Genomic DNA, 25,115 nt, shown 5'->3' on the forward strand with positions numbered 1-25,115 from the left:
AAGTTCCTTTGTGAATTCTTAAGGAAAAGGGTAGTAGAAGTTTGTGAGCACTATCCCTTCAGAAAAGAGAGAGAGAGAGGAAAAAAAAAGGTTGAAGAGAATTTGGTAAGAGATCTAAGTAAGCAAAGTCAATGAAGGAACTGGAAGAAGGATGGAAAAGATCAGCAAAGATTTTTATAACAAATTCTTTTCATCATCAAGTCCAGTAGAGCTACCATATGTGGGCTCTAATAGTTCTGAATATTCTATTAGAGGAAACAAAAACAGTACTGAAGAAAACAAAGATGGAAAAAGCAGATAGATTAGACCAAATATAGACAGAGGAGCTATCTTGGAGGCAACACAACTGTGAAGGTTTTGAGTGATTCTCAAGGTATCAAAAGAGGGAAAAATACTAAAGGCATGGAAACAATTTTAGCCCTTATTACTCCCAAAAAAAGACTAACAAGAGAATCTCAATAACTACATATTTTTACACACACACACACACACACACACACACACACACACACACACCCTCTTATGGAATCAGTCTACACAGATCAGCCCTGAGAGCATCTCTAATAAAGATATTTAGATGGTAGTGAGGCAGCATGGTATAGTGTCAATCAACTAGCATTTTATGAAGCGTCTACTATGTGCCAAGCTCTGTGCTAAGCACTGGAGATATAAAGAAAAGACAAAAAACAGTCCTTATTCTCAGGTGGCTGAGAGTCAGCCAGGGAAGACAAGATGTAAACAACTGTGTACAAACAAGATATATTCAGGATAAATTGGGAATAATCTCAAAGGGAAGTTATTAAAATTAAGGAGACTTAGGATATACTTCTTATAGAACATGAGACTTCAGTAGAGACTGATGGACGACTGGGTAACTTGGAAGCAGAGATGAGGAAGAAGAGCATACCAGGCATGGAGAACAGCTGGTGAAAGTGCCCAGAGTTGGTAGATGGTAGTGTCTTTTACAAGGAGGCCAGTGTTACTGGATCACAGAGTACACAGAGGGAAGTAAGGTGTAAGAAGACAGGAATGGTTAGAAAAGGCCAGGTTATGAAGGTCTTTGGATGCTAAACAAAAGATTTTATATTTGGTCCTGGAGAAAATAGGAAGCCAATAGAGTTTATTGAATAAGGGGGTGATGTGGTCAGACTTGCATTTTAAGAAGATCAATTTGATAGCTGTATAGAAGAAGGAATGGAATGGAGGGAGACATGAGGCAGAGACCAACTCTCAGGCTATTGCAATAGTCCAGGTGTGAAGTGATGAGGGCCTGCACCAGGATGTTTGTATTGTCAGAAGACAGCTGTACAGGAAAGTAAAAAGTCAAGGGATAACCCTCAGCTTGTGACCCTTGGTGACTGGGAGGATAATGGTACCCTCAACAGTAATAGAGAGGTTAGCAAGAGGGGAAGGTTTGGGAAGTAAAGAAAACAAATTCAGTTTTGTACGTGTTGAATTTAAAATCTCTAAAAGGCAGTTGGAGATGTGAGACTGTTGTTAACGTGAGAGGTGATGAGCTCACAAAGAGAAACAGTAAAGAGGGAGGACAAAGAGGGCCCAGGACAGAGCCCTGGGGAACCCCCACTATTAGCAGGCATGATATAAATGAAGATTCAGCTAAGGAGACAAAGAAGGAACAGTGAGGTAGAGGGCAAACTAGGAGAGAACCTAGGAAAAAGAGTACCAAGGAGAAGCTGATCAACAGTGCCAAACACAGCAGAGAAGTGAAGAAGGATGAGGATTGAGAAAAGGCTATTGGATTTGGCAACTAAGAGCTTTCGTGGATAGAAAACTGGCCTCTGATGCAGTAAGACCCAAGTTCAAATCCTGAATCTGAGAGAGGTGGACTGTGGGAACCACATAATCTTTCAGGACTGCAAATAACTCATTAAGACTATAAATACTGATTAAGACAAACAAAGATCTCAGTCACAGGAACAGGTTCGATATATAACAGAAAGAAGAAAATGTATCTAATACCCAAATATCCCCTAAATACAAACACTCCATCTACTGGAATAAGGACTCATTATTTGACAAAAAAGGCTAGGACAACTGGAGGGCAGCATGGAAAAAATGTCACACTTTACACCAAGATAAACTCCAAACAGATACATGACCTAAATATAAAAAGAATGCATCATAAACAAATTAGAGAAATATGGGGAAAATCAACTAGTTGATCTATTGATAGAAGAAAAGTTCATGACCAAGCAAGGGATAGAGAAGATTACAGAAGATAAAATAGATAATTTTGACTATGTAAAACTAAAGTTTTTGCAAAAGCAAATCTAGTAACAACAATAATCATGGGTAACATTTATATAATGCTTTAAGGTTTGCAAAACATTTAATAGATATTACCTCATTTTATTCTCACAACAACCCGGGGAGATAGGTATTGTGAGGAAACTGAGGCAAACACAGGTTAAGTAACTTGCCCGAGGTGAAATAGCTAGTATGAGTCTGAGGCCAAATTTGAACTCAATTCTTCCTGACTCTTGGTTCAACACTATTCAATGTACCACTTAGCTGCCTATAGAAAAAAAGCTAAGATTAAAAGAGTTATAATTAACTGGGGAAAAAATCTTTGCGCAGGTTTTTCTGATAAAGGTTTCATTTCCAAATAATGAATTCAAATTGATAAGAACAGGAACCGTTCCCCTATTCACAAATGGTTGAGGGATAGGAATAAGCACTTCTCAAGGGAAGAAACTCAGGCTACCAATGGCTATGTGAAAAAAAAAAGTTCCAAATTACTACTAATTAGAGAAATGCAAATTAAAGTAATTCTGAGATTACTCCTCACACCCATCAGATTGGCAAAGATGACAAAAAATGAAAATGACAAATGTTGGAAAGGCTGTGGGAAAATGGGTGAATTGATGTACCATTGGTGGGCTTATGAATGGATACAATCTTTCTGGAAAATAATTTATAATTATTTATAAAAAATTACTAACAGTGAATATTCTTTGACCCATCTACATCACTGCTGTTGGGTTCATACAAAAAAAAAAAAAAAAAGAATCTTATATGCACCAAAATATTTATAGTGGCTCTGTTTGTGGTGGCAAAAAACTGAAAACTAAATGGATGCCCATCAATTGAGTAATGGCTGAATAAACTATGGTATATGGATGTGATGGAATACAGTTGTACTCCAAGAAAAGAGGAAATAGATGATTTCAAAGAGATACTGAAAGAATTATATGAACTGATCCAGAGTGAAGTAAGCAAGCCCAGAACAATTTATATTATAAAATCAATATTATTTGTTCTAAGGGATTTTTTATCTTTTTTTTCCCCCAATGTGGTGGGAGGTGGGAGAGAGAAAATAGCTTGCTATTTAAAAAAAAAGAGAGGGAGAGGTGGTAGGAGTTCTACAGATGGAGAATGTGGCACATACTTTTAAATTTCGTCACTATTTTGTTAGTTTTACTTGTTTTTGAAGAAATACTCTACATTAGACCACATCACCACATGGTTGAATGAAAGATATAGCGAATGTAAAATCCTAATATGCTTACTGTCCATTATTAGGAAAAAAATTATTTGATTCAGTAGAGTAAAACATTGTATTAAAGCTTTCCTCTCCACTAGATATCTCTCAGGAATTAGTCAAAATTACAAAATATTCCTTGGAAGATAGAGTGGAGACAACCTTGTTTGATGCCCTTCAAATGACAGGCTTAAATTAGGAGATGTATTATTACCAAAGGTGTTCACCATTGTCATGGAAAAGATCCACGGCTAAGTCCAAGTCAAAGAGAGATTCCCCATATATAGATGGCAGAGCCTTTCAGCTGCTTCTGTATGGTATATGGCTGACTGCATCAAGTCCTGCAACAGTGCAGAACCTCCTAAATGAGATCCATAATTACTCAAAATAATTGCACTTGATTATCCACACAGGAAAAAAACTGATAAAGAATGCCTAATATGCAGACTATGGAAACATGTAGAAGGAAGGAGGACCTATAGAGTTCATCCATCAGCATATATAACTTTGATAAATACCACAAATGGATAAGTTGGCCCAGAATTGAATAAGAGGACAAAGAGCAAGCTAGACTGCTTCTGCAAGGTTTTTTTTAATGCTTTCCAAACTTCACCTGAAACAAAGACCATCTTTTTAATACCTATTTTCCTTCAGTGATATTGTATAGCTATGAACACTACAGTTTCCAAAAAACTGAAGTTAAGGATCAGCAATTAAGAGATAGATGGTAAAAAGGAGCATGATATAACGTATTATAAGTGAGGAATTCCTATTTCTCTTTCTCTCTCTCCCTCCCTCTCCCTGTCCCCCTCTCTCTCTGTCTCTCTCTCTTCCTCTTCCCCTCTCCCCCCATTTCCCTCTCCCCCCCTCTCCCCTCTCTGTCTTTGTCTCGCTCTCAATGCATCTTGTTCTTTTTGACTTGTTGCTTCTTTGACTTGGCTCTTTGAAAACAACTCCCTGCCTCTGGCCCTATTGCCCCCAACCTCAGGCCACATTTTCCTGCTTTACCTTCTTAATCTATTACCTCATAGATTTCTGACTTTGATTTTTAGACCAGTTACCATTGGTCTCTATTGTTCTTGATCACACCTGCCCCAATTTTCAAGGTTTGGTTTTGTTGACTCCTTTCTTCCTATTAATCACTCTTCACTAATCCCTATTGCTAACTGATTCCTAACCATCCTATCAAACAGGAGAAACTCCTAGTATGTATGAGGAAATGACAGTAACAAAGCTGCCATTAAAGACAAGGGGAAATCACCCCTCTAAATAAACACTATCCATGCTAAATGTCCAAATATTTTTCGTTTTAATATTATTATATGAATGAATATTTTTAAATATCTTTTTAGTATTACATTTAATTTGTAGTCTTTTTTGGGGGGAGGAATGTCTTTGAGTTTCATAACCATAAATGTGTTTAGCCCTTTTTCATGTGTCTAACTTTTATTCAAAACTCTAAGGCAAAGTTCCATTCCTAAATTTCAAATAAAAATATGTAAGATTTACTGAGAAGGCAAAATGATTGCAAAAATATGAAGGGAAACAAAGTAAGATTCAACATCTACAATCATTCCACCTACAATAAGGAAGAAAGGAGGATTTTGCATCAGGAACAAGATTAAGCTAAAAACTGAGGTGGGTACTGAACCAGATGTGAATTGTGTGCCTCTCACAAAGTTGAATCTAGGCCACATTCAAGGAATGAGGTTTTACTTGGTGTCAATGAAAGAAATGCTTTTTCAGATGTACCATGTATAAATGAAAATAGGGCTTTTTCATCAAATGATGTATCTGAATTGTGTAGAATTATTCCTAACAAAAAAGAATTTAAGATACCATGTAATAAAATAACATATGGATATGTGACAATCAAGTCACATAAAATAAAGAAATATAACTAAATACCATCTGAAAATGTACGTGGGGGCAGTTAGGTAGCGCAGTGGATAGAGCACCAGCCCTGGATTCAAGAGGAACTGAGTTCAAATCTGGTCTCAGACACATAACACTTACTAGCTGTGTGACCCTGGGCAAGTCACTTAACCTCATTGCCTAGCCAAAAAAAAATGTATGTGCATGTTTCAGAGTAAGTGCTCAATAACCTATAAGGGCTGATGGATCGCCCTGACAATAATTACTGTTGATAAAACAATGAAAAGGTACTTCTGTTGAAATTCCATATCTGAACTTAACTTTTGTTAATAAATAGAAAGTCAAGCCATAAAGGGTTAACTTACTTCTGAATTCCCTCCTCTCCAGAAACACTTTAAAATTCTCAAAAAGTCCTAGCTGTGGTCTCTCTTTAGCTACCTGAGCCTGCCCACAGACATCAACAAGCTGCTCCTCTTATCAGAATAAAGAATCAAACGCCTTTCCAGCCCTGCTGTGTTAACTGAGATGATGCTCTCTAATTACCTATCCAGCAACTTAGCCCACTGCACATGTTTTCTCCACTTTCTTTCTCTCAGTTCCTGTACCTTCTACAGTCAGAACTGAAAGACCCCAAAGAACATGGAACCAATGCAGGCTGTGTTTCTCCCCATGACCTCACCTTCCAATCAGGATTTGGTTACCTGGGTGACTATGTTACAGGTATGGGAGACTCTCTATAGTCTCTCAGTTTTTTATTCCTCAAGGATCCTTCCTCCTTCCTAATGAATAGCTGACTCACAAAGAAAGAAATTTATTTAACTAAGTCCTGCATTTCCTACCACTATTCCTATTTGTATGCCTGCCCATGATATGAAGGTAGTCTTAGGTTCTCTGAGACTATGTCAACAGAGCATGAGCTCTAGCAGATCCTACCAAATGAGAGTTGCTTTGAATATGGACCCCCATGATGTGTCCATCATCTGAGGATCATCAGATTCTCATCAAAAAAAAAAAAACCAAAAAAACTTCTCTAAATCTAGAAGTTTACCACCAAAAGGCTGGCCCTCAGGCAATGATTTTTTTTGTTTTTTTTTTGGCTGCAGCAACTGATGAAACAGTCAATTAAGTATGAAGGAGGTACAATCTGCATTGCTGGATGGATTTACACCAATAAAATCACATCTTTTTTGAAGTATGAAAATGTAAACTTTTCACTTCATGATACCTACCTTCTTACAACAGCAGTTTCAAAGCTGCTGCTTTCTAGATGCTCTGTTAAAGGGGCCTCTGTTACAGGGGCCAACCTCTCCTTCATCCCTTTCTGAGAATTTAAAATATATTTTGAAAACAGAATGGTTTTAAAACAGTCTTATAAAATGATTTCTTTACAGACTGAAAATTTAGGTTGTTGTCACTTGATAAAGCCCTTGGGTTTAGCTGAATGAATTGACAAGCTACGTTTTCCATAGACATGTATCAAAGTACATAATCTAGGTTACTTTTTTTATTAAAATGTAATATATAACTATTAAAATAGCATAAATAATGATTATCCTCTAATTTCCATTTATATGTAATTTGGAGTAAAATTTAAAGAAATCAAATACAAGGTACAAATCAAATGCCTTCTCCCACTAAATTTTGACTGTATGAAAGTATTACTTATAGTAAATTTGGCATTCATTCTTCTCTTTTAAGGCAAATCTCATTTTTTTTTTCCTCAGGCTACTTCAGGCATAATAAAGTCCTAGACCTTGTTCAGTGCTTCCATCAGCTTAAAATGTCTTTGCTACCATTTGCTGGTTTGCCACTCTGCTTTACTGCCAGTATCCACTGAGGGTTCTTTGATGGACAAAAAAAAAAAAAAAAAAAGTTACACATGCATTTCCCCTTGGATCTTCATGAAACCGTATGTTACTCATTTTCCAACTGAGGATCTCTTTGTCAGTTAGCTGGTACTTCACTCCACTTAACTGTCTCTTTCCTGTTAATATTGGAAACTTGGGGTTCATGTAAAAATTATTTTGCATAATATATAAATCTATTAACCAACTACCCTAACAGTTATGACCATCCAAGTAATTTATTTAAACTGCTTTGCCTTATTTCCTAACATTTTGATCCACATCTGAACTGACAAGCTTCACAGAAGCAAGATATTATTTTGGTGGCACAGAAAAAGCTTAAAGGCACCTCAGCCAATCTGACTTGTATGTAATGCCAATCATTATACTAATCATTAAACATAATATCATAACATCTTTTAATCTTCATTTTTTACTTTTTAAAAGCATACAACTAAGGCTATTTTGTAAAGAGATCATTTTAAAATATATACATTCTGGCATGTAGCATAGAGATAATGTAAGTCACCAATAATGCTTTGTTCAACATTTTTGTTCCATACATGCATTAAACTTAGAGCACTGGTGCTGAGTATGTTCCTCTCTCCCCACCCTCTTCTTTATAAAGAGGGTGTGGGAAACTCTTAATCAACTCAGTGACACAATTCTGGAAAACTCATGATGAAAGATATCTACCTCCTAAAAGAGAAATGATAAATTCAGGATGCTGATTGGATATGGCCAGTGTGGGAATTCATTTGGTTTAACTATGCATATTTATTAACAAGGGTTTCTTTTTCAATAGGAGGAGGGGAGCTGGGAGAAACAGAAAATGGATTTTCATTAATTGAAAAAATAAAATTGCTTTTAAAAATATGTACATTGAAGGCAATTAAAATGAGAAAGGTAACTGTTAACTGTGAGGAAAAAAAAAATCTTTGCAGCAAATTTCTCCGATAAAGGTCTCATTTCCAAAATATATATGGAACTGATTCAAATTTATAAGAATAAGATCCATTCTCCAATTGACAAATAGTCAAAGATATGAGCAGGCAGTTTTCAAATGGAGAAATCCAAATTATCAATAGACATATGAAAAAAATGCTCCATATAATTAAAGAAAGAGAAATTAAAGTAACTCTAAGGTTCTACTTCAATCGACAAGGATGAAGAAAGTTGCCAAACTATGTATGTCCTCTGACACAGAGATCCTACTACTGAGTCTGTACCCAAAAGAAAGAACAAAAGGATTCATGGACAAAAATATTTGTAATGGCAAAGGATTGAATTGCTTCTCCCAGAACCTCCATTTAAAGAAGTCATCAAGGCAAACCATATTTCATTTCTTCTCCAAGCTGCACTCTGGACTTCTTCTACCAAGCCTGACTATCATGTACCTTTGTTTCCTTACCCATTTTCTCAGCTTTTTTTTACGTGTTGTTTCAGGGCAGGGACTCTCTGTCTTTCTACTAATATTTGTATTCCCAGCATGTAGCACAACACCTAATACATAGCCACAGAGCAAATGCTCAATAAATGCTTGTCGACTGACTGACTGACTAACTGACAGGGCTGGTTTCAGAGTAGTGGAGGAGAACTTGTATAAACTCATGCAGAATGAAGTAAAAAGAACAATTTATACAGTAACAACAACATTGTAAGGTAAACAACTTTGAACAACTTAATGCAATGCCATGGCCAATTCAATGACCAGCCATAATTCTGGAAGACTGATAATAAGGAATGTTACCCACCTCCTAATATGGAGTGATGAACTCAGAATGAAGAGTAAGCATGCATTTTTACATGGTCAGTGTTTGAATTTGTTTGGCTAGACTCTATGTGTTTCTTACAAGGCTTTTGTTTTTCTTTTTTCTTTTCAATAGCAGGGAAGAAAAGAAAGCTGTTTGGAGCTATGCACCCCCAAAGTTACCAGATTGTGCATGCTCTTTGATTCAGTGATACCACTACAAAACCTATAATCCAAATCAAATGGATCAAAGAAAGAGGGGACTCATATATACAAAAATTTTCTAACAACTCTTTTTGTATTGGCAAAGAACTCGAAATTAAGGGGATGCCCATCAACTGGGGAATAGCTGAACAAATTATGGTATGTAAATGTAATGGAATATTATGGAGCCACAAGATGTTGAAAGGGAGAGTTTCAGTGAAACCTGGGAAGACTTGTATGAACTCCTACAGAGTAAAGTAAGCAGAACTTGGAGTACTCACAGTCAACAGTATCAACAAAATTGTAAAGACAAACAACTTTGAAAGATTTAAGAACTCTGATTAACACAATAACCAATCATAATTCTGGAGGTCTGATGAGGAAGCATGCTACCTCCTTCCTAAGGAAGAGATGACAGACTTAAGATGCAGAATGAGACGTACTTTTTTTTTTAAAGATATGGTCAATTTTTTATTTGTTTGACTATACGTGTTTGTTACAACTGTTTTTTCCCCCATTAAGGAAGATGAGAAAGAGGGAAAACAAATGCTTTTTTAAAAAAAATCACAGAAGAGTATTACCAAAGTTTATGAGGAAAAAGTAGATAAACCATCACCAGATCAACTCCTTAAAATATTTCCTTTGATTGGCATGTGAACTAGTTTACCACCCAGATGCCTATCATATGATCAAAAGGAAACAGATTGTGAACATCATGCTGCACTGGACTGCTAAGCTTATAATTTACTAAAATCTGTCTTACATACTTTCCTTGTCAAATAAAGAATATTTGGGAACCCAAGAGAGGCAAGTTTACTGGGGGAAATTCATTTCTGCTATTAATGAGAACATCTGCCTTAAAGCATAATATATAATACATGAATCACAGATTACAGATTTAGAGTGGGAAGGAATCTTGGTGGTCATCTAAGCCAATCCCCTCATTTTACAGACTAATCAAATGAGAAACAAAGAGATTTAATGACTCACCAAGGTTATACAGGTGGTGAGGGTCCTATTTCTGCTATATCAGCCTTTTTAATTTTGAATAGGCAGTTCCTATGTGAATTATAATTTTTAACTATATAAAGAAATGTTAGAAAAGTAAGGGTCTGCTGGATCTGCTTTAACAAAAAATGTAATTTATTTATCTCAGCATAGAGGGACGATGACTGTTTCTGGTGAACAAAAATGAAAGAATTAGGGGAAAATATAGATGTGCTTGACTAAATTAAAATAATTTCTATACACAAAACAATATAATAAAAATAAAAGGAAAATAACATGGGAAAGTATTTATTTAAAAAGTGACATCTAAAATACATAAGAAAGTTAAAAATCTACAAGTTATAGTCTCTAATGACTAAATAGTTAAGGGATATGGACAAGTTTTCAAAAGAGGAAAAAACAAACTTTTTAATAAACACTTGAATAAATGCTTAAACTCACAAAAAAGCAAAGAGATAGAATTTAGAACAGCTCTCTGGTACTACTGCATACCTACCAAATTGGCAAACATAATTAAACATAATAAACTCAATATTAGAGGGGTTGTGAAGAAATAAGTACACTCATCCATCGAAGGCAGAATTACAAACTAGAAAACCTTTTTGGAACAACCAGGCAGTACATATTAGAAGTTACCAAAACACTCATACCATACCCTTTGACTCTACAATTCTATCTTCGAGAACATACCCTGAGAAAGTTAACAAAAAGGAGAAAAAAAATAAACTTCCAAGATTTGTATAACATTTGTAAAGGTATAAAAGTGGAAGCCTCTTAAATGTCTAACAGTAGGGAAATGGTTAAATAAATTGCGGTACACTAATGGAGGGAAGTACTGTATTACCAGTGGGATCTAAAATTATGAGCATAAAGAAATCTGCATCGTAATGAAATATTGCAAAGTAAAAAAGCAAACAACAAAAAAAAAATCAGAAGAACAAGACACATACATAGATACAATGACATGAAAGGAAAAGGGAATAAAGGAAGAATATACCGAAAGAAGACTTAGTCATTAATGTTATGACTAAAATATTAATTTAATTTATTTGAATTAAATTTATCTGAATATAAATAGTTGCAAAGCAAATTTAATTGGTTGTATAGATGTTTAATAGAGACTGTAGCACTGTGGAAAGTGCAGTGAATTTGGAGACACAGGGCTTGGTATTTAAACCGGATTCTGCTACTAACTAGTTTAGGCAAGTAAGTGAACCTTTCTAAGCCTCAGGCTCCTATCTCATTTATAAAACAAAAGAGTTAGACTAGGTGACTTCTGAGTTCCCTTCCAGGTCTAAATCTATGATCTTGTGTTTTTAATATAAAGCATGTAATAAATTATAGAAAGAGATATTAAAGAAAAACATATATAAAATAATGTGAAATGAAAAGAGCAGAACTAGAAGATCAGCATACACATTGACTGGTACCATATAAAAGGAAATCAGACCAATACAGTAAGAATTGGATAGACAATGGAAAACAAAGTTGAAGGAGGAAATGATAAAGGCCATTTTAGAAAGTTTGAAGTTTTAATGTGAGTTTAATTGGTACTAAGTTCCCTTCCAGATCAAAATCTAAGATCCTGGACTATTATTTTAAATTAAGTTCATAATGAATTACTTATTAAAAAACAAATCTCCAGCCTATATTTGGACGTGTGTGTGTGCATGTGTATGTAAATAAATAAAATACAGTAATGCTTGGCTAATCCAGAAGCCAGTCTTAAGATAACTTTAACTCTCTCTGGCCATAGGACCTATTTTACCTAAAGATACCGACATTTGGAACCCCCAAAATAAGCACAATAAAATGTACTAAAGTCTTGTATTTGAATTCTTGGGCCCTAGTACTTGGCTTCACTGACTTTAATATAATTCTTAACACATTTAGTTATCTGATTTTCCTGCTTACAATAGATAAGAAGTAACAAATCAGAAGTGGGGCAAAGGAGGAACCTTCAGAGGCAGGCTCAATGATAACAGAAGAAGAGAAGACAAGAGTGTAAGACTATACAGTACAATAATGAATTTTCATAATAGTACTAGAAAATTATTCTAGTAGAGTAACCTGGATTAAAGAAGATAATAGAATTTAGAGGTGAATGGAGTTTGTAAATCATTTGATCTATCTAATCCCTCATTTGCCAGATGAGGACCCTGAGGCTCAGTGAGAATAACTTGCTCATGGTCACATAGGGAGTAAATCAGTGTCAGTGTTCAAATCCAGGAACCAACCTCTGACACCAAAGCCAGTGTTTTTTACACTATCTTGTAGCCTCTCACCACATTATGCTGACAGAGTAAAGGAGACTTTACAAGAGATTATTCGAGCAACCCAGGAGTGAGGTAATGAAGCCTTTACCACTCAACACAGGTGCTTAATAACACTCATTGAATTGAACTGAAAAGGGTCAGATACACAATATTTTTTGAAAGGAAGAAGATGTAGAAAATGTAGTGATGGGTGAGACAAGGAAAATAAAGGAGGAAGAGAAATGGGATAAATTGGGCATTTATTAAGTGTCCAGTATATGCGAAGCACTGTCCTAAACACTGGGGATACAAATAGAAAAAAAGGAAAAAAACAGTCCCTATCCTCAAGTAGCTTCCATTATAATGGAGAAAACAATGTTCAAAGGGGAATAGTGGTCAGGGAGAGTCATTTTAGTTTGCAAAATTACAGGGATTGTGGGTGAGTGGGACCAAAGGGGAATAGATTGATATGCACCATCCAGGAACAATGGCAGTTAATTTGATCATGGTTAATAGTTCCAAAACTGGAAAGGAGGGGAAAAGATTGAAGATGAAGTGGCTTGAGAGGATAATGTTCCAAGAAGGGTAATGAGCAATCAGAAGAGCAGGGTTTCAGGTCAAAAGTTCCTCTAGGACATGGTCTCTGGTGTGGACAATAGGACAGTTGATAAAGACGTTGAAAAGGGAAACTGAAGAGGAGTAAGTGAATTGTTCATTAGTCCAAGGCTGTTAATCTGAAGCAGCAGCAATAAGATGGTAACTTTGATAGTGACAGTGAAACTTGGGGGACAAAATGATCATCTTAGTTTTCACCATCTTAAGTTTCAGGTTTTGGTGATACATATAAATGGAGATAACCAGTAGACAACGAGACTGATGAAATAGGAGAAGGGTGATTGGTAGAGAAACTTAAAGCTGGTGTAAGGAACCATTTGAAAACCAACTGAAAATCAATTAGAAATGAAGACAGACATATTTTGAAAATGTGAATAAAAGTCAATGGGAGGGGGGGAGGGCAGGGGGAGATAGACTTAGAATATATTCATTGAAAAGGCCAGAGATTTTATGGCTATAAATACTGACTGGAAAGGTAGTAACTACTGCAATGATTCAAACATGAGGATGAAGAGGAAGGAAATGATCTAATATCTAAATGTCTGTACAACTTAACGAAATACCAGATGACAGGAGGGAAAGAGAAAAAGGAATTAAAGATAACTACAAGATAACATTCTGGTGTTGTCAATGATGATAGGAGGAGGGTAAAAGCTGTTTTAAGATAATGAGCTCTATTTTTGAGAAGTTAAGTTTTAGTTAAATTTAATGCCTCTAACCAAGTGGAGCCACCAGATAGACAGAAATATAGGCTGGAGATTGGATGAGAGGTCAAGGCCAGAGATAGTAGATGATGATGGTAGTCATCTACAGAGATGGAAATTGGAGTTCTGAGAACAAAAGTATTTTCCAGGTGAGAGAGAAAATAGAAAGTATTATAGAAGGTACCAAACCAATTCTTGAAAATTAGCTCCAGAAAGAGAAGGAAGCAAAGGAGATAGTTATCAAAAATTATAAGCCAGAACTCAAAATGACAAGGAGTCAAAGATAAGAGGAGAGGGTAGATAGAGGTAGTTTCATCCAGGAAGATGAAAACAGAAAAGTGTTTATCAAACCTGGTGAGGAATAGGCCTATGATTCCACTGTTTCCCTCAAGAATTTGGAAAAGCAGGAAAAAAAGTATGTTCTCATCGGGGGATAACTTTATTTCATCTTCCTTGAGCTCTGAAAATTTCACCTTAAATATACATTTTGCATCCAGGATAATATTCTTTTTTTCCTGTTGTGCTTTTTTTTTAAAACATTATTGCCACCAGGCCTACATTCATTTATCTTTTTTATGTTAGCTTTTTCCATAGTTAGCTCCTTTTCTTTTTTTTCCCCCTTCTAGAGTAGTGACAAGGAAAGGATTCTGGGAGGATGACTGAATAAAGCAGGAAATTACCTGGCTCTCCTAAATTCCCTCACAAAAATATAAAATTACATCTTAAAGTGAACAGGTGAAAGTGAACAGTGAAAGGGGCATAAATAATTAAAAGTTGAGATAAAGCAGTTGTCTTCCTAAGACAACTTGGGAGGGCCTCTAAGGGTGGTGGTTTTGACCTTACTGAAGTGCAAATACCTCTGGGCAGATACTGCTGAATCAACAAACAACAAGCTTTGGGGGCAGCTGTGTAAGCTGCAGCCTCAGCTTCAGGAACTTTCCCTTCACTGACAATGTGAGGGTCTGACAGCAGATCAGAGGAAGACTGCAGGGCCCTCTGCTGGCTCTGGATGCTGGGTCCTGGTGAGCTGACCAGATGCAGGCCTAGGCTATGGTTGTGGGTGAGGAGTGAGCACATACTGGTGAGTGCCATCACAGAGGGCAGGAATCCTGCTGGCTGTAGGCAGTCATAGAGTCCCTATGGGGTTTGAGTTCCAGGGCAGAGGGGTGAACTGAAGCTTGTAGCTGCAGAAGGGACCACAGAGAACAACAGCATTTGCAGTGACAGCATTGCAGGAGGCCCTGATCATGGCTCAGCAGAATACCTGAAGTTGGGTTCCTAGACAGAGCTCAGAAAACAACAGCACAAAAAACCTGAAGCCAGAGATATTATCCCCCACACCTCATTCCAGAACCCAACTTTAACCCAAAGTTAACAAACAAGAAATAAGCCGCTAAAATAAATAATGATGCTAAAATAAATAATGATAATGACGACAACAGTGATGCTGAGTAAGCAAAAGAGAAAGAACCCAACCACAGATAGCTACTGTGGTGATAGAGAAGATCTGAGTTCAAACTCAGAAGAAGATACTAAAGTTAAAACAGCTACTTTTATCTCAAAGATAAAAGCAAAATGGTCACAAGCCCAAAAAGTTTTTGGAAGAACTTTAAAAAGGACTTTTAAAATCCAATGAGAGAGACTGAGAGAAAATTAGGAAATTAGAAAAAAAAAAGAAGAGTAATGCAATAAAATCAAGAAAATTATGAAAAGAAATTCAACCAATTGGAAAAAGAGATCCAAAAACTTACAGAAGAAAATAGCTCCTTAAAAATTAGAATTGGGCAAGGGGAAGGTAATCACTTCATATGACACCAAGAAATAACAAAACAAAATCAAAAGAATGAAAAAATAGAAGAGAATGTGAAACATCTCATTAAAAAAACTGACTTGGAGAGCAGATCTAGGAAAGACAATATAAGAATTGTTGGACTACCTGAAAATTAGGATCAAAAAAAGAATCTAGATACTATAGTTGAAGAGATTATTAAGGAATATTGCCCTGAAGTTTTAGAACCAGAGGGTAAAAAGGAAATAGAAAAAAATCTAATCACTGCCTGAAAGAGATCCCAAGATGAAAACTCACAGGAACATCATAGCTAAGTTTCAAAGCTCCCAGGTTAAGGAGAAAATACTACAAGCAACTAGGTAAAAAACAATTTAAATACTATAGAGCTATAGTCAGAATAACACAAGGGTTAGCACCTTCTACATTAAAAGACCAAAGGCAATGGAACAATATATTCTGAAGAGCAAAGAAGCTGGGCCTGCAACCAAGAATAACTTACCCAACAAAGTTGTGTGTTATCCTGAATGGAAAAAAAAAAAGGAAATTTAATAAACTCAAGAACCTTCAGATATTCATGAAGAAAAGATAAAAATTAAAAGGAAAATTTGTCCTACTAGACTCAGGAGAAACATAAGAAGGTAAACATTAAAGATCAATTATAATGGCCTTAATAAGATCAAAATCTTTACTTCATATATGGGAGAACATTATCTGTAACTCTTAAGAATCTTATCATTACTTGGGTAGTTTGAAAGAGCGCACATAGATAGAAGGCTTGAGGTTGAGTTGACTATGATGAGATGATCCTAAAAATTAAAACTGGGTAGGAAGAGGTAAAATGGAGCAATTATTTCACACAAATGAGGTGTGAATGGAAGAACTGTTACAGTGGAGGCAGGAAAGGGTGGTGGGTTGGTAGTGCTAAAATCTTATTTTCATCAGAACTGGGTTAAAGAGGGAATAACACATTTAGAAGGGTAAAAAGTCTTCTTAGCTTACCAAGAAATAGGAGGGTGAGGATAAAGGAGGGATTTTTGGAGGGAGTGTGGATTAGGGAGGCAGTGGTTAGAAATCAATTAAACATTTGAGGAGAGAGAGAGAGTAAAAAGAGAGGGAGAGAAGTCTAAACAGTGATGAAAATGGGATGGAGGGAAATGTCCAACTAGTAATTATAACTCTGAATGTGAATGAGATGAACTCACCCATAGAACAGAAAGAATAGCAGAATGGATTAAAAACCAGTATTTGATGATATGTTGTTTACAAAAAACACATTTTTAAAATAAGAGATACATATAGAGTAAAAATAAAAAGCTGGAGTAGAATTTATGCTTCAAATGATGTAAAAAAAAAGCAAGGGCAGCAATCATAATCTCAGACAAAGTTAAAGCTAAGATAGATTTAATTAAAAGAGATAAAAAGGGAAACTACATTATGACAAAAGGTACCATAGATAATTAAGTAATATCAATACTAAATCTATATGTACCAAATGGAATAGCATCCAAATTTTTAAAGGAAAAACTAAATGAATGAAATGGAACTAAATGATGGAAATGGCAAAACTATTAATAGTGGAGGATTTTAATCTTCCCCTCTCAGAACTAAACTAAAAAATAAATAAGAAAAAAGTCAAGGAGATGAACAGAATCTTAGACAAGCTAGATATGATAGATATCTGGAGGGAACTGAATGGGAATAGAAAGGAATACACCTTTTTCTCAGTGGTATACATCTTTATAAAAATTGACCATTTATTACAGCATAAAAACTTTTTAGTTAAGTGCAAAGAAGCATCATCATTTTTAGATCATAATTTCAGATCATAATGCAATAAAAATTATATTTAATAAGAGGCCATGGAAATTAACTGGAGACTAAATAACCTAATCTTAAAGAATGAGTGGATTAAAGAACAAATCATAGAAACAATAAATAGTTTTATTAAAGAGAATGGTAATGATGAAACAACTTATCAAAACCTAGGGGATGTCAGAGGAAATTTTATATCTCTAAATGCTTACATCAATAAAATAGAGAAAGAACAGACCAATGAATTGGGATAGGAGAATAATTTATGAATAAACAAGAGATAGAGAGCATTGCGAGATGTAAAATGGATAATTTTGATTACACTAAATTAAAAAGTTTTTGTACAAATAAAACCAACGTAGCCAAGATTAGAAGGAAAGCAGAAAATTAGAGAAAAAAATTTATAGTCAGTTTCTCAAATAAAGTCTCATATCTCAAACATGTAGAGAACTTCGTCAAATTTATAAGGAGTCATTCTCCAATTGATAAATGGTCAAAGGATATGAACAGGTAGTTTTTCAATGAAGAAATCAAAACTATCTATAGTTATATGAAAAAATGTTCTAAATCATTATTGATTAGAGATATGCAAATTAAAACAACTTTGAGATATCATCTTACACCTATCAGATTGGCTAAAATGATAAAAGGGGAAAATGACAAATGTTGAAGGGGATGTGGAAAAATTAGGACATTAATACATTTTTGGTGGAATTGTGAACTCATTCAACCATTCTGGAGAGCAATATGGAATTGTGCCTAAAGAGTTATAAAACTATATACCTTTTGACCCAGCAATACCACTATTAGGTCTGTTTCTCAAGGTGATCAGAGAAAAAAGGAAAAGAATCTATATGTTCTATGTTCCAAAATATTTATAGTAGCTCTTTGTGGTAGCAAAGAAGTGGAAATTGAAGGGATGTCCATCAATTGGGGAATGGCTAAACAAGTTGTGGTATATGATTGTGATGGAATATTACTGCACTACAAGAAATGATGAGCTGATTGATTTTTAGAAAAACATAGAAAGACTTGAATGAAATAATGAAAACTGAAGCAAGCAGAACCAAGAAAATGCTGTATATAGTAACAGCAATACTATTCAAAGAATAATTATGAACAGCCAAGTTATTCTGAGTACTATAAATACTCAAATCAACTATAAAGGACCCATGAAGGAAGATGCTATCTATCTCCAGAGAAAGAACTGATCAACAGAAGTATGTATAGTATGGTTTTATATACATTTATACATCTCTGCCAAATTGTGGCCTTCTCTGTTGTGGGTTGGGGAGGGAATAAAAAAATATTTTTGAAAATTAAAAAAAGAGTAGTGACCCCCCTTCCAAGACAATTTCAAATAGGAAGATGGTCTTATGCTCTATCAAACTGACCATTCTAAATGTACTCTGCCCACCCCTCCCCCATCTCATTACCTGGCATTTACTCTATATATTTTATATTTATTTTTTGTGTTTATGTTGTTTCCTTCCAATAGAATGTAAAATATTTGATGGTGGGGATGGTTTCATTTTTGCCTCTGACTCCAACACCTAGAACAGTGCTAGGCACTAACTAACCAGTCAGTTAATGAATGTTTGCTGAACTGCATTCCAAGGAAAATTTTCATTTTTCATTTTTCTTCCCTAAGAAACATGACTCATTCCCTGCTTTGCCCTAAAACACCCTAAAGATCCTGTAGCTATATGCTAGTTAGTTTAAAAAAAAAAAACAACTCTAAAGAGAGTAAAGGCCAATTGAAAGCAATGTGACTGTATTGTCTCCAAATGAAACTGCAGCACTTCTCAGAAGCACGAGACAAACAGATCCCTCCTGTGCTGCTAACAGAACATGCAAGGACTAACAAATGTCTGTTTTCATGCTCTCCTATGTATGGTGGATCAGTCTCCCATTATTCTGCCTGATACACCCAAATTTTGGCCTAAAATGTTAACTGCCCTCTTAGTACAACACTAAGAAAGGATCTGGCAGTATTTCAATTTTGCCGTCTTCTAAATAAACTTGGTGATGTAATCAAGGCAAATTTCCATGAAATATGAAAAGAAAATCGCCTCTCACAACACTGTTTATGCTCTGATCATTCAATATGAAAAATTAGTATATGTCATCTTTGAGGCACATAAGCCAAAAGGAGGAAACAAAAAGTTTTAAACAAAGATTAAAATGAACTTTTTCTTCTTCTATCAACTTGTAAAGAACTGATATCTACATTACAACTGCACTTCTGATTCCAGAACAGATTGTCTCAAGCTGTCTTTTGTCTCCAAGATCTAAGAAACTACCTTAAATTCTACCATTAAGTTTTCTTGACATATTCTAGATCAGAATAGCCAAAGTTTTTGACTTAGATCATTTTGAAAAGTCTGACAGCCACAAAATATACAACTGAAATTAGCAAACATTTAGTTAGTGCTGACTGAGTACAAGGCACTGAGAGGAAAATGATATACCATATGCAGTCTCTGTCTCCAAGAAGTTTATAAGCAAGTGGAGGCAGGGGAGGGAGAAGGAGTAAAAGAGAGAAGTTGAATGTGAACATATGCAAAATTAAATATAAAAAGAGGGCAAGGTACATGAGAGGTAGAAAGTTCTATGAATACAAGAGAGACAATTTCAGGCTAAAAGATTAGGGAAAGATACCTAGAAGAGTTATTGCCTGAACAGCCTTGAAGGATTTCCTAGTTAAAATCTAGGAAGAGATGGAAGTGGGACATTACAGGCTTGTTGAACAGCATGGTTACAACATGGTGGGAGATGGCTCACCTCTGTATAACACTTTACAATTTGCAAAATGCTTTCTCTATAATAACCCTGCATGGTAGTGAGTGCAAATATTATTATCCATACCTTACACACAAGGCAACTGAGACCCAGTGAGATGGAACTGCCCGGTCACACAGATAGTGAATCATCTTGTTAGCACCTGGAGTCACATCTTCTGAATCCAAGTCCTGTCTCTTTCTACCAAATACTAAGTACATGGGTTCACCTAGAGCATCCAACATGTGACAGAGCAGTATGATGTAAGGTTAAAAAGATGCAGTGAGGAATTGTGCAGGATTGTGAATACCAACCCAAGGGCCTTGGACTTCATGTAATAGGCAAAGAGGGGCCTTTGGAGGTTTCTGAGCAGAAAAATTATATGATCACATTTTTATTTGGTAGTATATACAGACTGTTTTAAAAAAATTTTTTCATCTTCCACTGTCATTTACATTTAGTTCCTATTTACCCACTTATCCATTACTACTAAAATTTATTTTTAAAAGATAAACTTTAATTAGTCAGCACTGAAGAAGCTAAAAGTAAAGCTTGATATGGGTCAGAGGTTAATTCAAAAGAGGAAAGGAAAGGTTATAATTGAATATTTCTGCATTCTTTGAAATGTTTCTTAAAGGTCGAATAAGGATTAGTAACTTTTCAATCTCTGATTCTGATGTTACTATTACAACAGTAACTTTTCAATCTCTGATTCTGATGTTACTATTACAACCACAATGTTTCATACAAAAAGATATTTCTAAACTTACAGTATATACTTATGGGAAACTATGTAACAGTATAAGTGTTGGATTTGGAATCAGAAAGATCCAGGTTCAAATGCTGCCTGGGATGCTTACCAGATATGTGACCATGGGTAAATTATATGACTTCTTTTAGTCTAATTTCCTCATCTGTAAAAAACGGGGATAATACTTTTAGTAACTACCTCACAGGGTTGGAGTGAATTTCAAGTACTATGCAAAGTTATAAGTGCTGTATAATCAGCCTCTATTGTCATTATTATTACAAAATTGGAGAAGGAAAAATGTTTTCCTGATTTTCAAAAAAAGAAAAGAAGAGAAAGAAAGAAGTCTGAAAACTATAGGTCAGTGAGCTTAACAAAATTCCTGGTAAAATCCTAGAACATATTATTTAAGGAATGGTTAGTGAAAATCCAGGAAAGGAAATAATCTCAAAGAGGCAGCATAGCTCATCAAAAGTTAAGTCATGCCAAATTAACCTCATTTTCTTTTTTCAAAAGTAATTACTTGATAGACCTAGGCTAGGTGTTATAGATACAGTGTATCTAGATTTTAGCAGAGTATTTGTTAACAAAGTTCCTAATGCTAATCTTGTAGAAAAGATGAAGAGATGTGGACTAGACAATACAAATAGTTATGGCAAATTTAAATCTGGCTAGAGTCCAATCCAAAAAGTAATCATTAAAAGGTCAATATTAATTTGGAAAGAGGTCTCTAATAGAGTACCCTCATCAAATTGTAAGTGGTCCTGTGTTAACACTTTTATCCTTGGAACTGAATAAAGTCATAGATGGTAAGATTATCTAATATGCTGATGACATAAAAATAGAAGGATTAATTAAGATTTGATGACAGAATCAAGATCCACAAGATCTTGGCAGGCTACAACAATGGGCCAAATTTATTAAGATGGAATTTAATAAGGATAAATGTAAAGCCTTAAACTTGGATTCACAAAATCAACTTCAAAAGTAAAAATGGGGCAGGAGTGGCTTAATGGCAATTATTCTAGAAAAAAAAAAGATCTGGGGGTTTTAGTGGACTGCACCAACAACTCAAAAGTGTAAGACGATAGCCAAAAAAGCTAATGCAATTTTCACGTATTAAGAGAGACATAGTATCCAGGATAAGAGAAATGACAGTCCCATTGTACTATGTTCTAGTCACACCAGATATAAAATACTTGTTCAGTTCTGAATACCATATTTTAGAAAAGACATTAACAAGCTGGAAAGTGTCCAGAAGAGAGCAACCAGAAGGATCAAGAGCTTCCAGATCATGCCATTATGAGGATTAAAGTAACTGGGAATGTTTCAGTCTGGCAAAGTGAAGACTTAGTGGGAACACAATCATTATAGGAAGAGGGATTCGATTTATACTGCTTGATCCCCATGGACAGAACTAGGGACAATGAGTGAAAGTTGTAAAAAGGAAAATTTAGGCTTGATGAAAGGAAGAACTTTCTAATATTAAGAACTCTCCAAGAGTGGAAATGGGCTTCCTCAGGATGGAGTGAGTTCCCACTCACTGGATTTCAAGCACAGGTTGGATGACACGTGTCAGATATGATGTAAGGGTAACTCTTGTAAAGATACAGGTTGAATTAGATTGTTTTTGAGGTTACTTCCAACTCTGAGATCCAACTTGTAAACTGAAACAATATATCAAATCCTACTTGCTTATTTATTACAGGGAATGCATTTCTACTAGGATTTTCTAAAGACATAATACAGTATTTACTACAGCAGAAGATGCATATTGAAACAAATGATAGGATGTACACTGTCCTGACTACCTGTACTTACTGTCACTCTGTCTGCTGGAAGGCAACAGGAATCACCTCAGCACTCATAGGAAAATTCTGGTACTATGGAAAACTCCACCCTATTTTTATGCAAAAAAATAGTCAAACTCATCAGAATCTGCCTAATGACAAAGTTGCTAAGAAAAGTATCTAAACCAGCCCTAGAATCTATACTTTAATGGCTAAAGTCACATGCTGCTCTGAGAAGCAGTTTAACCAAACCTGTTCTTTCTCATCCTTCATCTCTTGTTGTATTGTTTCATCAGGACTATTCTACTATGGGGTAGTACACAATTCATCCATCTGTGTTCAAGTCTCAATGGAACACCTGTTTGCTGCATCTTGTGCTCATGTTTATATATTTTTAAGGTTTTTCTCACAAATTATATCCAACTACCAAAAAAACCCCCAAACTCCTACATACAAGACATTGTGCTGACACAGTGAAGCCCAAGAAGCAAATTGCAAAGAACACTGTTTTTGTTGTTGCTGTTTTCCCCAAAGACCTATAGTCAAATATGGGATTCATTTCATCTCCCTCTTGACATACAATAACCTATGTTTTTCACTTGATTTCTAGAATCAATATGTGTTTGCCACACTGACTTTAACTTTATAGTTCTTTGCTCTAATTTATTCTCTCATTACAATACTTCTAAGTTACATCTGACTGACATTTGACAAACCTCAGAATCAGAGATTATTTGAGGAATAACAACATGTATATAGTGCTTTAAAGTTAAGAAATAGAGGTGAAAAAAGATAGAAGAAAAGTATAGGAATGACAAAATGACAGGAAAGCAGAGGACAGAAAGCAAAGAAAAAAGGAATAAAATCAAAGAAAATAAAAAAGGCAAGAAAAATTATGCATGCCTTCATCAGAGCAATAGACGAGTTTTAGTGTGCTGTATTTTGATGAGGATTATAATCAGCATGTATGGGTGTCCTAGAAAAGATTAATTTGTAGTCAACGGTCCTTTCTAAATTGTGCCAAAGTAGAGTTTGTTCTCTGATCTATTGAAAGGATCTTTTGCATTTCTGAGTCAATTTCATCACACCAGTCCTAAGAGTATTACTCAACAATGCTTATAGTGTGGATGGTTGTCTTATTCAAAAAGAGTAAGAGAGCTACCTATTGCCTCATTGCAATACTTCTAAGTCAGGTTTCCTTCCCTACTGATGCTGCTGAGAACTCATATAGCTTTAGACAATGTTCTTCTTTAAGAACTTGACATTTACCTATTTGTACAAACTAGATTTCACTTTTGTGATTTAGGCTGTCCCTCCCCAACTATAAATAGGTTACAAAAGTTAATGTGTTCATTAGTTGTCTTAGAATGCAGAACATAATTCTCTCATGTTATAATAGAGCCTGGAGGTGAAAATAAGATCCAAGGCTAATTCACCAAAGCCTATTTAACTTCTATCAAACTCCATGAGGCAAGGACTGTATTTTATTGCTGTGGAACTCCTCAAAACGTCCAGCACAATGGACTGTGCAGAGGAGGCACTCAATGAGTTTATGAATAATCCTTAGTTGTAGTGGAAAGAACACTAGATTTGGAATCAGTGTACCTGGATTAGAATCAAGGTCTCCCACTTATTACCTGCATACATCATTTAATCTCTATGGGCTGCAGTTTCCTCATCTGCAAAATGTTATATGACCTCCAAGACCCTTCCAGCTCTTATAGCTTATGATCTGATGAGCCTAAAATACTGAAATGTTATATATCTACAAATGAAAAACAGGAGAATGCACTACAAGTGAGGACCTCAAATGAGTTTTGAGGTCCCTCCAGTTTTAACAATCTACTATTCTACACTTATAATTAACAAAAAACCCCAACATTGTAAAGGATGTTTCCCCACATTTTTTTTAACTTTCTTTAATACAATTAGATTATATTTTTACAAATTTCTTATTCATTTTGATAGCAGGTACTTGAAGAAAAGCAGACATACTTAGAGAAGTATAAGGACATGAAAAGATCTCCTATGGAGATGCTGAAGGGAACTTCAGGACACTTTAGAGGTTGATAACATTGGTTCTTTATTATGTAAATTTCACTTAAAAAATTTCCCTTGTATTCCATAAGCACTAGCCAATTTTTTAAATTTAACCAATTTGGGTGCAAAAACTGAATGGAACACAAGAGATGGGACACAGCTACATAGCCTGACCCCATTATGATTCCACTAGTTGGGCAGAAATGGTGGAATAGCCAAGTCACTTGGACACACCATCCCTGAAGACCCAACACCAGAAAAAGAAACACTATCAGAGATGAAAAGTTCCAGACAATAGAAGACTGATTATAAGGAAGCCAGAAGAGCTTGGCAAGCCATGACTCAACTGGGGAACAAGCTCAAATAGGAGCTAGTGGAAATATGCTTGGAGGCGGCAC

Source organism: Vombatus ursinus, unplaced genomic scaffold (assembly GCF_900497805.2).
Source record: "Vombatus ursinus unplaced genomic scaffold, bare-nosed wombat genome assembly UNPS02014870.1, whole genome shotgun sequence".
NCBI lineage: Eukaryota > Metazoa > Chordata > Mammalia > Diprotodontia > Vombatidae > Vombatus > Vombatus ursinus.